Raw genomic sequence first — 12,374 nt, 5'->3', positions numbered from 1 at the left:
AAGATAGAGATAATCGGTTATGAGTTTGAAATGTAATAGGGAAAATAAGAAATGCATACTAAGAGATTAGATTTGGAAATTTTCAGACAGGACTGATAGAAGTAAAAAAAAACTGAATAAGATCTAAAAGTATGTTTAATTACAGTGGTACCTCGGCTTAAGTATTTAATTTGTTCTGGAGGTCTGTTCTTAACCTGAAACTGTTCTTAACCTGAAGCACCACTTTAGGTAATGGGGCTTCCTGCTGCTGCCGGAGTTCTTATCCTGAAGCACTGTTCTTATCCTGAAGCAAAGTTCTTAACCTGAAGCACTATTTCTGGGTTAGCAGAGTCTGTAACCTGAAGTGTATGTAACCTGAAGCGAATGTAGGAAATATAATACGTATTGTCTCGTGAAACAAGGAGGGGCCTCTATTTTGCTGCATGCGCTCAGGCTACACTTGGTGAGGGCCCTTTCACAGCCAGAGGGCTGCATTTTCCCTCGGGAGGCTGTGGACTTTTCTTCCATGGAGGTTTTTAAGCAGAGGTTGGATGGCCACCTGTCATGGATGCTTTAGTTGAGATTGCTGCATTGCAGGGGGTTGGACTAGATGACCCTCGGGGTCCCTTCCAAGTCTACGATTCTACCAGAAGCCATATGGGTTTCTGATTTGATTTGATTTGGCCCGCTAGGTCTGAGGTTCCCAATCCTTGGGCTGCAATATTCCAGCTTGCACTGTGCAGTGGAACCTCTACTTACAACCATAATCCATTCTGGAGGTCCGGTCATAACTAGAAACGTACATAAGTAGAGGCACACTTTTCCATAGAAAGTAATGGAAAAGTGAATTGATCCGTTCCAGATGACGAAAAACACCCCCTAAAACAGCAGTTTAACATAGATTTCACTGCCTAACGAGACCATAGATCCATAAAATGAAGTCAATAATGTGTTGTTGTTGTTGTTTAGTTGTTTAGTCGTGTCTGACTCTTCATAACCCCATGGACCAGAGCACGCCAGGCACTCCTGTCTTCCACTGCCTCCCACAGCTTGGTCAAACTCATGTTCGTAGCTTTGAACATAATCAATGTACTGTACAGTGGTACCTCGGGTTAAGTACTTAATTCGTTCCGGAGGTTTGTTCTTAACCTGAAACTGTTCTTAACCTGAAGCACCACTTTAGCTAATGGGGCCTCCCGCTGCTGCCGCACCGCCGGAGCACGATTTCTGTTCTCATCCTGAAGCAAAGTTCTTAACCCGAGGTACTATTTCTGGGTTAGCGGAGTCTCTAATCTGAAGCGTATGTAACCCGAGGTACCACTGTACTATAAAATAAATAAGACAGTATTGTAGATGAAAAAAAATAACATTTTTTTTCTTACGTGCACTGAGGGTGGGTGGGCTTACCTGGCTTCAAGCTGGGGGGTGGGGTCAATAAAGAGCTAATTCACTTTGGCCAGGGTCACCTTTTCCCCCTGCCAGGCCAGGTTCTTCTCTGGACTTCCTCAGGTTCATTCCTCAGCAGGGTTTGGGGCTGCAGTGTGCCCTGCTGTGCCTCTTAGAATAGAATCATAGAATCATAGAGTTGGAAGAGACCACAAGGGCCATCGAGTCCAACCCCCTGCCAAGCAGGAAACACCATCAGAGCACTCCTGACATATGGTTGTCAAGCCTCTGCTTAAAGACCTCCAAAGAAGGAGACTCCACCACACTCCTTGGCAGCAAATTCCACTGTCGAACAGCTCTTACTGTCAGGAAGTTCTTCCTAATGTTTAGGTGGAATCTTCTTTCTTGTAGTTTGGAACCATTGCTCCGTGTCCGCTTCTCTGGAGCAGCAGAAAACAACCTTTCTCCCTCCTCTATGTGACATCCTTTTATATATTTGAAGGAGGCACCTCTTTGACAGCTTCGGGGGTGGGATGGGGGCCCTCTCCCTGAGACCAGAGGCCTCAGCACTGCTCTGCAGCTGGTGGGGTGAGGCTTGGCAAACCGCAGGCCTCTCCCCGGAGGCGGAGGCCCCAGCGCTGCCCCGTATCTAGGGGGAATTTTATAAGTCAAAGCGCCTACTGAAGGTCATAACTGGAATCGTACGTAAGTAGAGCCGTACGTAAGTCGAGGTTCCACTGTACAGTGGTACCTCTGGATGTGAACGGGAACCGTTCCGGAGCCCCGTTCGCATCCTGAAGAGAACTTAACCTGTGTCTGTGCATGTGCGGGTCGCGATTCGCCGCTTCTGCACATGATGTCATTTTGAGCGTCTGTGCATGCGCAAGCAGCAAAACCTGGAAGTAATGCATTCCGTTACTTCCGGGTCATAATAGAGTGCAACCCGAAAATGCTCAACCTGAAGCAACTTTAACCTGAGGTATGACTGTATAGCAAAACAGACTGGTGTCGTCTGAGGCAATGTACGCATTGGCAGCTTGAAATTCAGCAAGGCTGCTTCCCCCTGCTGTGTTGCAAGTCACATTTGAACATTGCTCTGCACATCAGAGAAGGGGGGGGATGTCTTCACCCAGTGTACATTACCTGGCTTGGTTGCCTCGCCCCTGCAACCTCCCCAAGCTTCCATCGTGAAACCGTCACCTGCAGACGTGTCATCATTTGCGCATGGGCAAAGGCTGCCTATCCATTTTAAAGGAAATCAGCCCTGAGTGCTCACTGGAAGGACAGATCATGAAGCTGAGGCTCCAGTACTTTGGCCGCCTCATGAGAAGAGAGGACTCCCTGGAAAAGACCCTGATGTTGGGAAAGATGGAGGGCACAAGGAGAAGGGGACGACAGAGGACGAGATGGTTGGACAGTGTTCTCGAAGCTACCAGCATGAGTTTGGCCAAACTGCAGGAGGCAGTGGAAGACAGAAGTGCCTGGCGTGCTCTGGTCCATGGGGTCATGAAGAGTCGGACATGACTAAACGACTATTAACTGCGAATTCTTTTTCAAATTGAATGGAAGTTTGGTTTGAGGAAAGACACATCAAACGGCAGTATTTCTCAAGAAACTGCAGGATCGGATGGAATTACTGCTAACGTCATGTGTACACAGCTTGCAATACCAGCAGAGGGAGCGCCCTGGAACCAGAGTTCTGAGAAAAAGAGCACACTGGAAAGCTGAAAGGCATCTATATCATCAAAACCTTCAATGCCATGGACTTAGAATCAGAGTAGAAAGAATGGATTAAAGAGGCGTACGATAAAATGTCGTTTTAAAACCCCATTCAAGTACCTGACCTAAACTTGTTTGAACTCAAAATACCAGAGGGCCAGATCAACGCCCACTTTTCCTTTTTTTCATTCTTTTCCTTTCTCCCCTGAAGGCTGAACAAATTACAAAGCATTCACTTTAAAATAAAGAGCGCTTGTGACATCTGTAACTGAGAACTCAGCATTAATTCACTGCAGCTGTTGTACTTGAAAGGAAAAAATATGTGCCTTTGCAGCATCGAAAGCCAGTGCTTCTCATCCGATGGCTGAGCCAAATGAATGATGTAACACCACGTATGGTCACCAGAAAAGCAGCAGGAAGATGCCATCTGGATGGTCTGAGTTCTCCCAAGACACTTCCTTTCCAGGAAAAAGAGCTCCAGAATAAAATAAAATAAAATTTAGCGATGTATAAAAATAGGTTGTCCAGATGCTTAGAGAATGGCACACAGCTGACACACACAACTGGATTCCAGCACATTTATGGATGCCCTATGCAAGCTGTCTGACAATTAGAGGGAAATTAACACACCCCACCTCTCTGATAGGGCAGCTTTAGCCTTTTTACATCACCTCCCATCACCTCCTGGCAAATAGAAGGGGAAGAAATGGAGGCAGTGAGAGATTTTACTTTCTTGGGCTCCATGATCACTGCAGATGGTGACAGCAGCCACAAAATTAAAAGACGCCTGCTTCTTGGGAGAAAAGCAATGACAAACCTAGACAGCATCTTGAAAAATAGAGACATCACCTTGCCAACAAAGGTCCGTATCGTAAAAGCTATGTGTCAGAGCTGCCTCTAGGTCCCAGCTCACAGAGGACCAACGCTAGGCTGTGGTAATGTACAAAAGTCTTTATTGAAGTTCAGTTTCCATTTCAAAGCCACAGCGTGCAGCCCTACGTCTTAAACCCTAGATCGGCGAAGTCCCGTCTGAGTCTCCTCCCCTATGACACCAGTTTAAGATCCTAGCCCTGCTCCACCTTTTACGCTGCTCTCTCCTCCTCTGGGTCCTCCTGCCCGCTGGGGCATTGCCCTTTCTGGACTCTTCCGACGCTGAGTCGCTTAGCTCCTCCCCCTCCCTCCGGCGGGCTTTAGGACCCGGTTCCCAATCCTCATTCTCTGCTGTCCCGCGCTCCTGTACATTTGAACTTGCCTCTCGCGCCAGCCCAGTGACCTTTCTCCTAACCGTTACACTACTTCGGTCACTGCTTCCCTCTTGCGGGACACTGGCCGGATCTGACCTCTCCTCCGTTGTCCAACTTTCTGATGGAGGCGTGGTCAGCCCTGCCTTATCTTCTCTCCCTGGTGGGGAATGCACTGGCCCCGATCCTTGGGACTCTTCCCCCCCACTCTGCTCTGGTGGGGAAGCTGGTCCTGATTTCCAGCTACTGCTCTGGGAGTCCCTGCTGCCCCCTTGCTCCCCTTGGGAACCCCCTACCCCTGGCCACTGGCGCCCCCTTCTGTGAATCTTCCGATTCGCTGGAGAGGCTCATGGAATCCCTCGGTCCACTGTCCTCTTCTCCTACGCTCCCCTCGGATTCTTCCCCTTCGCTCTCCATCTCCTCTCTTCCCTGTGCCTCTGCTCCTGAGCCCCTGACACTATGGTTTTCCCAGTAGTGATATATGGAAGTGAGAGCTGGACCATAGAGAAGGCTGATCGTTGAAGAATTGATGCTTTTGAATTATGGTGCTGGAGGAGACTCTTGAGAGTCCCATGGACTGCAAGAAGATCAAACCTATCCATTTTTAAAGAAATCAGCCCTGAGTGCTCACTGGAAGGACAGATCATGAAGCTGAGGCTCCAGTACTTTGACCACCTCATGAGAAGAGAGGACTCCCTGGAAAAGACCCTGATGTTGGGAAAGATGGAGGGCACAAGGAGAAGGGGACGACAGAGGACAAGATGGTTGGACAGTGTTCTCGAAGCTACCAGCATGAGTTTGGCCAAACTGTGGGAGGCAGTGGAAGACAGAAGTGCCTGGCGTGCTCTGGTCCATGGGGTCATGAAGAGTCGGACATGACTAAATGACTAAACAACAACAAAACAAACCCTTTTCACTGTGCAGGCAGACAGCTTCTAGAGCAGGGACATGGCCCTTCAGAGGTTGTCGAACTCCAGCTCCCATTCAGCATGACCAGTGTTCATGACTGCTGGGAGCTGTAGTCCAGCAATGTCTGACAGGCCACAAGTTCCCCATCCTTGCTCTAGTGTAGCCTTCCCCAACCTGGTGCCCTCTAGATGTTTTGGACTGCCCCCGATTAATGGTATCTGATTTATTTATTTTAAAAAATCAAGCTGCTGTTCACTACCATTAGCTCCAAAGCAGGGTACGATGTCACTAAAAGAGGAGTAAAATGCATAGTAATATAGCAGCAAAACACACCCTTGTAAACAGACTTTGTTGGCATCAGTTTGTCTCGGGAGACAATGGAGGAGCGAGCCTTTGCGGGCGAAGTCAAACTGTTGGAAGGTTACAGCACCTGCTGTGGCCGTAGAGACCGATGTTGGAGACACATGTTCGTTGCAGCTGGAGCAGATGAAGGCATCCAGATGTGCTGCTGCAGATGCAACAAGGGGTTTCTTCTCTCTGCACTCCTCCCAGTGGACATCCCTCTTCTGCTCACTGCTGTGGACGCATGACCTGACTGTCTCCAGGCACTGCGGTCGTCTGCAAGGGATTCCCATATGGCACGGTTGATGTTGCCAGCCTTCGCGTCATGTCTGCAGACATTTATTGGCAAAACCTATTGGTGTTTCACAACTTTCTTTTTTTCCCCCCATGAGTCCAGCATTTATTAAAGATTCCATCCAAAATAAAGATTTGTCATCAAAATGTTATATTCTTGCATCACAGTTATCTGTGAATTTTCACAACTGTGCAGCTCAAACACACAAATGTGGGTAGCATCCATTTAAGATCAGTCTCTAATTTAAGTGAGTCCAGGAAAGGAATCAACACTTCCTATCTGAAAGGAAATATGAGCAGCAAAAATAAGGAAAAAACATGAAAGAAAAAAGTGTAATGTATTATTACATTGCTGAAACTACCCACAGAACTAGCAGAAACCCACTTCAATAAATTTGCCAAAAGGCTTTTAAACATCAGATTTATGTATACAAAAATCTTACAGTGCATCTTTAAAGAGTTGTTTCTATCCTGAACTTGTAGTAGGAAAAAAAACACACATCCAAATAGTGTTTCTATTTTATGTAAACTTACAGTTATGTTGCATCAAAAATAGTTGCAAACCCTCTGCAACATTTTACTCAACTTGCAGATGTTTAGGTTGACAAATAAACTTTCCCAAAAAATTAAATATATCTGACCAGGTTTCTCTTTCAATATTTCCACGAAAAGACAGAATAGACATTTCCCACTACATTGAACGATACATACATATATGTATGTATATGTATATTCAATATTAAAAGCTTAACATATATTTAATATAAAGCAAAAATATTCATAAAAAACTTAACAGTGTTCAAATGTTCAGCCTAAATCTGCCGAGTATTTGACTAGTTGCAGGACCTTAGCCAGACCTAGCAGAGTAAATGCAGAGTTCACGAAAGTGATTGGCAATTTGGCTGCAGGCAGGATGGATGAAGCAGGAACCAGGAACTTGTAGTGAGGTGTTTATTATATACAGTGGACTATTTACAGGAACAGAACAGAACATGGATCTTTAGCTAGCTCTCTCATACACGACTCACAACTCTCAACCTCCAACTCCTACACTGACACTTGTACTAGTTAAAAAGGTAAAGGTACCCCTGCCCGTACGGGCCAGTCTTGACAGACTGTGGGGTTGTGCGCCCATCTCACTTAAGAGGCCAGGGGCCAGCGCTGTCCGGAGACACTTCCGGGTCACGTGGCCAGCGTGACATCGCTGCTCTGGCGAGCCAGAGCCGCATACGGAAACGCCGTTTACCTTCCCGCTGGTAAGCGGTCCCTATTTATCTACTTGCACCCGGAGGTGCTTTCGAACTGCTAGGTTGGCAGGCGCTGGGACCGAGCAGCGGGAGCGCACCCCGCCGCAGGGATTCGAACCGCCGACCTTTCGATCGGCAAGCCCTAGGCGCTGAGGCTTTAACCCACAGCGCCACCTGCGTCCCCACCTCGTACTAGTTAGTAGGCCATTAATCATTATTCCCTTGAGGGAGCTTGACCAATCATGGAGCTGTCTCCATTCCTCTGTATCACCAGGCAGACTTACTCCTTCACATTGCCTTTTGGCTGTCTGCCAAACCTTAATTGACTCTGTGTGAGTAGCTGCACATATTCAGATTCCCAACAACATCTTTGTAACACAGCTGGTCTCCCAAGAAGCCTGGTGCCTGAAGCCAGAGCACATCCTTGGGGGATCCTGCCATCTTTCATTCTGTGGAGGTGACCAAGCCAGTGTACACGTTGCTGAGAAAGGAGTGACATACCTATTTAACCATATGGTTAACAGAATTAACTTATCTATTTAGCCACAACGCAACTCAAGACTGGGTGAACAAGTGAGTCTTTAGTTTGTGCTGAAAGCCTGGCACCGAGCGCAACTGAGTTGTGAGTTATGTTGATCATTAAATGATGATTGTCACGGGAGGATTACACAATGAACAGCGGGCTACAAGTTGAAATAAATAAATAAGTCAAAATAAAGAAATGAAATGAGTAGGACACCCTTCCAAGCTCATATATTTAAGAGCTTCCAAGAATGGGATCCAAAAGCAGAAACAATAATTATAGGTAACAGGCAATTAATTGTTAAAAATTGCCCAATAGCCCTTTTAACAAAGGGAAGACGTACTTGATGAATCATATTTGCCGTGTACCATCAGTTTGGGAAGCGTACATATTTAAGTCTAACCTCACCACATCTTTCTTTTATCTTTCATCTTTATAAAACAGGTTAGTCTTCTACAGGGCAGAATATCAGGGCTCTGTTAGAAGACGAGACTTATTTCTTTCCTTTTGTGTACGTAACCACATAAATTTGCTTTTGCGTACACATCTGCATAATTGCCGCAAATTATAACAGAAAGTAATTTGCATGACTGCCCACAAATCCTGACAATGTGCATGGTATCAAGCTGCCAGCTTTCGAATGGCCTTCTGTAGTTGTCCATTTATTAGCCGTTTGATCTACAGCAATGAGGACAGCCTCCACTAGCATGGTGTCAGCCAGATGTTTTGTACTATATTTCCCATCAGCCCCTGCTGATACAAGGCCGTAGCCTTGTAAACATAATCTTCTGCAAATCCTTGGCCATATGCTAGGGCCCTATTAGCCTGTTGGATAATCTACCCCTGGTCAAAAACAGCTTTGATTTCAAGTGTCAGTAAAATCAATCAAGAGGAGGGACTTGTACAGATGTTCTGACTGTTCTGAACTTATTCACAGATGATCTGAATGAAGCTTGTGGACCAACGGATCACAGCTTGAGGACTCCACTATACATAGTGCTATGGGGTTTTTTTTAGGCTGAATGTCTTTCCCCTGCCTTCTACCCTATTTTTCGCCCCATAGGGCGCACCAGCCCATAGGGCGCACCTAGTTTTTTGGGGGGGAAATAAAGAAAAAAAATTATTTTCCCCCCAGGCGCGGGGGCTAGAGCTTCCCCCGACCCCAGCCCCCAGAACAAGCTGCTCTCCGCAAGCCGTGGGAGGCCTTCCACGGCTTGTGGAGAGCTACCTGAAGCCCGGGCTTCGGGATAAGAGGCAGCTCTGTGCAAGCTGTGGGAGGGCTCTTTTTTTTATTATTATTTTTTAAATAATATTTTTTACAAGTTACAAAAAGAAAAGAAGAACAATACCAAATACAAAAGCAAAAAAAAATACAACGGCAACAGAGAAACAAAAACAAATAAAAATACATTCTCTTAAAAAGAAAAAAAAAGAGAAAAAAGAGGAACAGATTAAACCTTTATATAACTTTTTTCCTTTACTTCTTTCCTTGACCTCCTCACACCTCCCAATTTTGTATTCTAGTTCAAATCGTTGTTTCAGCAAATCCTTCCAACCTAATTTTCATTTAAGTAATGTAATTTAATATGTTAAATTTTAACGTCCTCTCTTTCGTCAATTTCCTCAACTCATTTTTACTTAATCCTTTATATCATTTCTACCAAAACCACCTAACTTTCTTTTTTCAACATCTTTCTAACATTCCTTAATTTTACAATATATTTGAAGATATGCTTTGAATTTTTTCCAATCTTCTTCCACCGACACTTCCCCTTGGTCCCGGATTCTGCCAGTCATCTCAGCCAATTCCATATAGTCCATCACTTTCGTCTGCCATTCTTCTCGGGTTGGTAATTCTTGTGTCTTCCAATACTATGCGATGAGTATTCTTGCTGCTGCCGGCGCGACTGCTCAGCACGCCTGGGCTTCGGGATAAGAGGCAGCTCTGTGCAAGCTGGGGGAGGGCTCCCACGGCTTGCGCAGAGCTACCCAAAGCCCGGGCGCGACTGCTCAGCACGCCCAGGCTTCGGGGTGCAGGCAGCTCTGCGCAAGCTGTGGGAGCCCGGCGGGAACTCCCACGGGCTCCCAAGGCTTGCGGATAGCTTCCTGAAGCCTGGAGAGTGAGAGGGGTCGGTGCGCACCAACCCCTCTCGCTCTCCAGGCTTCAGCGAAAGCCTGCATTCGCTCCATAGGACGCACACACATTTCCCCTTCATTTTTGGAGGGAGGAAAGTGCGTCATATAGGGCGAAAAATACGGTAATTCTTTGAACAGCCAGGCAAACTTCCTGATAAGGTTATGGGCTGTTAAGGGAACAAAGGAAAAAGCTCTGTGTGAGATGGCAAATCCCATCCCCCAACCTCAACTCAAGGGTGGTTAGAAAGACAAAGCCAGAACTGAGAGCAGAGTTGGAGCGATGTGAGCTAGAAGCAAAGTAGCAAGCAAGGAAGAGAGATAAAGAGCAATGTTTGATTTCTGTTTGAATCCAAGGCTTCAGCTATGGGGGAAGCAATGCCCTGAGAACCTCTTAATGAGGTGGCCTGTAAATATTGTAATTAAACAGATAAATATAAGTCCGCCAATGTGAAATCACTGTTATCTGTTGGCATCAGTGGTGGGAAGCTGAAAAAACAGAGGGGAGGGGGAATGCAAGGAAGAAGGGCTGGCTGATGGGGACACTGACCCACAGCACTGCATAATGCATCATTTTGTGATTTACTGCTTCTCCTGAAAAGGTTATTAAGACTTGCATTGACTTTATACATAGCAATTAAGAAGCAAAACAGTGACTAACAAACTGTAGGCAAAACAACTCCCCGAAGGATGTTGAATTGGCTGCTGAAGTTACATAGGCCTTCCTGCTCCTGCTTTCTCCGATAACCTTGGTGAAAGGTAACAGCTACAATAGCTGACAAAGATAATTCTGCTGGGTGAAGGGCCTGATAAGAGAGCTGCTGTTCCCTGAGGCTTGCCGCAAGGGAGGTTTCAGTCAGAGAATGGGGTGGGTTGAGTGAGGCAGGAGCACTGGAGGGCTCTGGGAGACTGGTGTTTTGCATACGAGGCTGAATTTGTGTGAGGGCTGCATCTAGTATCTGGGAACTCAGCCAGGGATCCTCTTTGCAATTGTCATGGCGCCGGTAAGTGGTTGATGACGTTTGCAAGAATGCCTCTGAGCATTTTCAAAGTGCCTGTCTTTCCTCACACTGTTGAGCAGCTACAGTACCCTATGCAGAAAGTACTGCTCCCAGTAAGCTTGAGCTTCAGCACTAAGCAGGGTTGAGCTTTTTAGAATTGATAGGCTGATTCCATGAACAGCCAATGCATCTTGTTGCACCGGTGCAACTGCACCCCTTAGATATTGCCTAACCTTTATAAGAGTGGCGCGGGTGGCGCTGTGGGTTAAACCACAGAGCCTAGGACTTGCCAATCAGAAGGTCGGCAGTTCGAATCCCTGCGATGGGGTGAGTTCCTGTTGCGCAGTCCCTGCTCCTGCCAACCTAGCAGTTCGAAAGCACCTCAAAGTGCAAGTAGATAAATAGGTACCGCTCCAGTGGGAAGGTAAATGGCGTTTCCGTGTGCCGCTCTGGTTCGCTAGAAGCGGCTTAGTTATGCTAGCAACATGACCCAGCAGCTGTACGCCAGCTCCCTCAGCCAATAAAGCGAGATGAGCGCCGTAACCCCAGAGTCGGTCACAACTGGACCTAATGGTCAGGGGTCCCTTTACCCTTTACCTAACCTTTATAAAGGCCAAAGTCATTTGAGGCAACACTTACTTTCCCTGGAATCTTTGTCCCTTAATCCTAGAGGGGTGTGAAATATACTCGGAGTCGAGAGTGGGGACGCAGGTGGCGCTGTGGGTTAAAGCCTCAGCGCCTAGGGCTTGCCGATCGAAAGGTCGGCGGTTCGAATCCCCGCGGCGGGGTGCGCTCCCGCTGCTCGGTCCCAGCGCCTGCCAACCTAGCAGTTCGAAAGCACCTCCGGGTGCAAGTAGATAAATAGGGACCGCTTACCAGCGGGAAGGTAAACGGCGTTTCCGTGTGCGACTCTGGCTCGCCAGATGCAGCGATGTCACGCTGGCCACGTGACCCGGAAGTGTCTCCGGACAGCGCTGGCCCCTGGCCTCTTGAGTGAGATGGGCGCACAACCCCAGAGTCTGTCAAGACTGGCCCGTACGGGCAGGGGTACCTTTACCTTTACCTTTATTCAGATCATAGTGGTGAGGAGAAATGGAAGTTCCCCCACAGTATCTGCTTTATATACATTATTTACACAATGGGCTGCACATGATTGGCTAATTCCGGGATTCTCCTGTAGGCCAATCAGGTTGTGGATTCACTTCCACCTGGAGCTGGATTGGGTGGCTCCTTCGGACCAATCATACTGCTGCATTGTTCTAGGACCAATCAGACTGCTGCATTTTGGATCCTATTGTTATAGGACCAATCAGACTGCTGCATTTTGGATCCTATTCAACTCAGTACATAACAGATGTGACCTACTTTTGAAAATCGTTATTTCTTTAGGCAGGATTCCACTCTGGACATGCTCAGGGGCAATCCCCTCTTCTTCCTCCAGCATGATGCAGAAGGCTGACCCTCAGCAGCCATAATTCATCCTAACTGATTCTGGGATCCAGCCCTTTCTTTATAAAAAAAACCAGCAGTCTGTGAAACACTCATCCAAAAAGAGGCACGAGAAAGCGAAGTGGGGAATTTGACTCCAACTCCCATCAGC

General features: G+C 47.0%; 1 long non-coding RNA gene across 2 annotated transcripts in view; it reads right to left on the bottom strand.

Annotated features, from left to right (window-relative positions):
- LOC307220600 overlaps positions 1-1,364 on the bottom strand; it is a 54,650-nt gene extending 53,286 nt beyond the window's left edge. Inside the window, exon 1 of one of the 2 annotated variants that reach the window (XR_013840971.1) lies at positions 1,129-1,364. This is a non-coding gene — a long non-coding RNA (uncharacterized lncRNA). Of the gene's footprint in view, positions 1-194; positions 223-1,128 lie in introns of those variants that run through there. The other variant, XR_013840972.1, reaches the window with a different exon arrangement.
- Between the last annotated feature and the right edge of the window lie 11,010 nt (positions 1,365-12,374).

This window comes from Podarcis cretensis (assembly GCF_951804945.1).
Source record: "Podarcis cretensis genome assembly, chromosome: 7".
Taxonomy (NCBI): Eukaryota; Metazoa; Chordata; class Lepidosauria; order Squamata; family Lacertidae; genus Podarcis; species Podarcis cretensis.
This window is presented reverse-complemented; position numbering and strand designations above follow the sequence as displayed.